Raw genomic sequence first — 4,276 nt, 5'->3', positions numbered from 1 at the left:
GGGGGCTCTAAAGTGTGACTGCTTAGGTGTGAGCTGTGGCTCTACTACTTACTAGCTGGTGACCTTAGGAAAGTTGCTTTATCTTTCTCTGTCTCAATTTATTATCTGTTAAATAGTGCTAATAATGGTGCCTACTTCAGAGGATTATTATGGGGAGGATAGGCACATAAACAAATACTTATAGTTTAGACTGGTGAGAGCTAAGATAAGAGGTTTCCACAGGGACCTCAGAGGAGAGGCAATTAACTCAATTTAAAGGTTCACATTAGAGGCTTCTAAAACATGAAACTTGAGTGGAGTTATACAAGTATAATAAGAGCTGGGTGAAAAAAGATTTTATGAGCATTTGAATAAGAAACAGCATGAACAATGGTTGTAAAGATAAGAAAAGTCATGATGTACTCAAGTAACTACCATCAGGTGTGATCATTGAAACTCAATAATGGAAAAAAAAAAGAAACTCAATAATGGGTGTCCACAGATAAAACAGAAAGATATATGGCACCATGTCATGGAGGTCTTCTTCTTCCCCTTCTAGCCAGGGGAAGGGGGCTGCTTCTAAGCCCCCCTGTCCCATCCCCTCCCACCAAAGAGAACTTCCGAAGTTGCAGATTGCTAGGAAGCTGCTGAAACAATGAATTACATCTGTGGCAGTGATGTGATTTGAGAGAGATGTCAAAGATTTCTCCCAGGTTTTTGATAGAAGTGAACAAATGCAATCAATTACTGAGAGCTTGCCATGTGCCATTCACTCTGCTGGGCACTGAACATAAAAAGTGGGTGAAATATAGACCCAGCTCCCAAAGAGCATTTAATATATTTTATTCAGACATTTAGCACTTATTTCTCTAATATGACGCAGACACCAGCCTTCAGTGTCCATGGCATTATGGATGAGACAAGACATTCACACAAACTACTGAGTCCTGTGGAGGAAAAGGGATGGTGTGGCCACTCTCTCAAAGGGAGAGTGCCTCTGAGAGTGCCTCTGTGTCGACCACTCTCTCAAGAGGACAGCACCCTGACCCTTGCCTTGACAGACTTTTATTGGGTTCAATTTGCACAGGAATACAGGGTATTTACATAAAGCTCATTAATCATTATCAGGCAGTAAGGATCAAATGATAGATGATATACAAAGAACTCTGAGGGCCTATTTTGAGTGAGGGTCAGCTAGTTAAATGGCCATAAAACTTTGAGGAACAAAGTCACTTTCTTCTTGGACTCTTATTTAATTGAGAGCATTCTAAACAAAGCAGGTTTCACAGGATTTTACATATTCTTTCCTAGGCCTGATCGTTCTAGGGAACCTGCCCTTTCCAGCACAGGGCTGCACCTACCACCAGCATTGTTTCACGCTTAAGTCAAGCAGGGCACATAAGGCAGCCAAGAGCTTAGGAGACTTCTTGTAGAAAGAATGAGGACTCAGGCTATGTCAAAGCCAAGGGGCAAGGGTCCATCACCCTTTTTCTATAGCCACCAAGTTGTCTTTCCTTGGGGCCCCCGTGATCGTGCCTGTCTTAGGTCACTCCTCCCTTGAGGAATCTTACTCATCATTGGCTAATCAATCAAGTGTTAGGGTCCAGGCAGGGTAAAGTAAAAGGAGCAGAGGTGGCACCCCTGCCAGGGAGATAAGCTTTGTCTCCTTAGTGGCTTATGGTCTGAAGGTCATTCACCTTTGCCTTAGCCATGGGGTTGGGGTGGGGGGTGGTTACAGCTCCTGAAACCAGGCAGGGCAGTTCCCAACACTAATATATATATAAAGATATTGTGAAAGACTATTAAATAACTAGAAATCAATATACATTATATCTGTGCACTAGAACAAAATCAGTTGTGCTAGGAATGAAATTTCTGCTTTGCCATTTACAGGCTCTGGATACACAATTGTAGAACTTGGTGGAGAGATCTAAGCTGAAAATTTAGAGATTGGTAGTACTGATAAATTGATGTCAAGGATGTGGGTGGCAATGGGACTATGAGCAGTGAAGATGACATTTTGGCTATTTATTACCTTCCATTAATCTAGGAGTTTGTTACAGCTCAGGGGGTTGAACCCACAGATTCATGGGAGGCATGGTATTGAATTTTTGCCATTGTGACTCAACTCTGAATGGAATAAACATTGCAAGTAAGTAAATAGTCATTCTTTTCTAATCTTCAGTCTTGGAAAGTGTGTTATATTCGGAAAACTGAAACCTTATTAGCTACTAATTTACTAGTGGACCTGTTCCTTTTGGTTCTGTAGACATATTTTGGGAGCTCTGAATATGTAAATTTCCGTTTTTAATGTAATTATATTCAATTTTGGTGACTTAATTTTAACCCAGTTTTATTGGATACTTTATTTATTTATTTTTAATTTATTTTTTAAATATATTTTATTGATTATACCATTACAGTTGTTCTATTCTCCCCCTTCATTCCCCTCCACCCGCACACCCCTCCCCCACCATGCTCCCCCCTTAGTTTGTAACCACGTGTCTCAAGTTCTTTAGATTCTATATTTCCCCCCTTATTCTTGCCCTCCCGCCATCTATTTTCTACCTACTGTCCATGTTATTTTCTGTACCTTCTCCCCTCTTCTCCTCCTCCCACCCCCCTGTTGCTAACCCTCCATGTGATCTCCATTTCTTATGGTTCTGCTCCTGATCTAGCTGTCCTCTTAGTTTGCTTTTGTTTTAGGTGTGGTTGTTAGTAACTGTGAGTTTGCTGTCCTTTCACTGTTCATATTTTTATCTTCTTTTTCTTAGATAAGTCCCTTTAACATTTCATATAATAAGGGCTTGGTGATGATGAACTCCTTGAATTTGATCTTATCTGAGAAGCACTTTATCTGTCCTTCCATTCTAAATGAAAGCTTTGCTGGATAGAGCAATCTTGGATGTAGGGCTTTGGATTTTATGACTTGGAATACTTCTTTCCAGCCCCTTCTTGCCTGTAAGGTCTCTTTTGAGAAATCCGCTGACAGTCTGATGGGTACTCCTTTGTAGGTGACTGTCCCCTTATCTCTTGCTGCTTCTAGGATTCTCTCCTTCATTTTAGTCTTGGCTAATGTAATTATGATGTGCCTTGGTGTGTTCCTTCTTGGGTCCAACTTCTTTGGGACTCTCTGAGCTTCCTGGATTTCCTGGAAGTCTATTTCCTTTGCCAGACTGGGGAAGTTCTCCTTTATTATTTGTTCAAATAAGTTTTCCGCTCGTGGCTGTTTCTTTCCCCCTTCTGGTACCTCTATAATCCGGATGTTGGAATGTTTAAAGATGTCTTGGAGGTTCCTAAGCCTCTCCTCATTTTTTTGAATTCTCATTTCTTCATTCCTTTCTGGTTGGATGTTTCGTTCTTCCTTCTGGTCCATTCCATTGATTTGAGTCCCAGTTTCCTTTCCATCGCTATGGGTTTCCTGGACATCTCCCTTCATTTCAATTAGTTTAGCCTTCATATGTTCCTCTAATTTGTGACTATAATCTACCAGTTCTGTGAGCATCCTGATAAACAGTGTTTTGAACTGTGCATCTGAGAGGCTGGCAATTTCTCTGTTGCTGAGAGTTATTGGCTCTGGGACTTTGAGTTCTTCTTGCGCCATCTTTTGGGCTGTTCATGCCTGTTCCGTAGCAGGATCGGAGCCCTAAGGTGTTCACCAGAGCAGGGCGACTCAGTCGCTGGGTTGTGACTCTGTTTGTGGGGGCGTGGTCAATGAGGGACTACGGCATCCCGTTTGCCGCCTGCTGCCGAGGCCCTCACAGGTGCCGCAGCTGCTGCCATCACCGGGCCCACGCGTTTCGTCCCACTGCACACGAGTGTGCCACAGCCGTCAGCCCTCGCCCCCTGGGGCCTGCCTGGTCCGTCTCACTGTGTGCGAATGTGCAACCGCGGTCAGTCTGCCCCGTACCCCAACTGGTTCCGGGCTGCCTGCGCGCCCAGGTCGGGGGACCTGTCCTGCCCGACCCTGCTCTGCTGCTGGCTCTGCCCCTCTTACCATCCCTGTTGAACAGTTAGATGTAGTCGGACTTCCGTATAATTCAATTTTCTGTCCTTTGGTTGTGTCTTTGTTTCTCCAAACCTTTGTTGTATTCAAATTTGGTTGTGGGAGAAGGCACAGTATTTCCACCTATGCCTCCATCCTGGCGGAAGTCTATTTATTTATTTTTTAATATTTTATTTATTTATCTTTAGACAGGAAGGGAAGGAGAAAGGAAGAGAAATATCAATGTATGGCTGCCTCTCGTGCATCCCTGCTGGGAACTGGCCTGCAACCCAGGCATGTGCCCTGACTGTG

The sequence above is a fragment of the Sturnira hondurensis genome, unplaced genomic scaffold (assembly GCF_014824575.4).
Source record: "Sturnira hondurensis isolate 20B ecotype Veracruz unplaced genomic scaffold, ASM1482457v3 Scaffold0015793, whole genome shotgun sequence".
Classification (NCBI taxonomy): Eukaryota; Metazoa; Chordata; class Mammalia; order Chiroptera; family Phyllostomidae; genus Sturnira; species Sturnira hondurensis.
The sequence above is the reverse complement of the archived record's forward strand: the minus strand, read 5'-3'. Positions refer to the sequence as shown.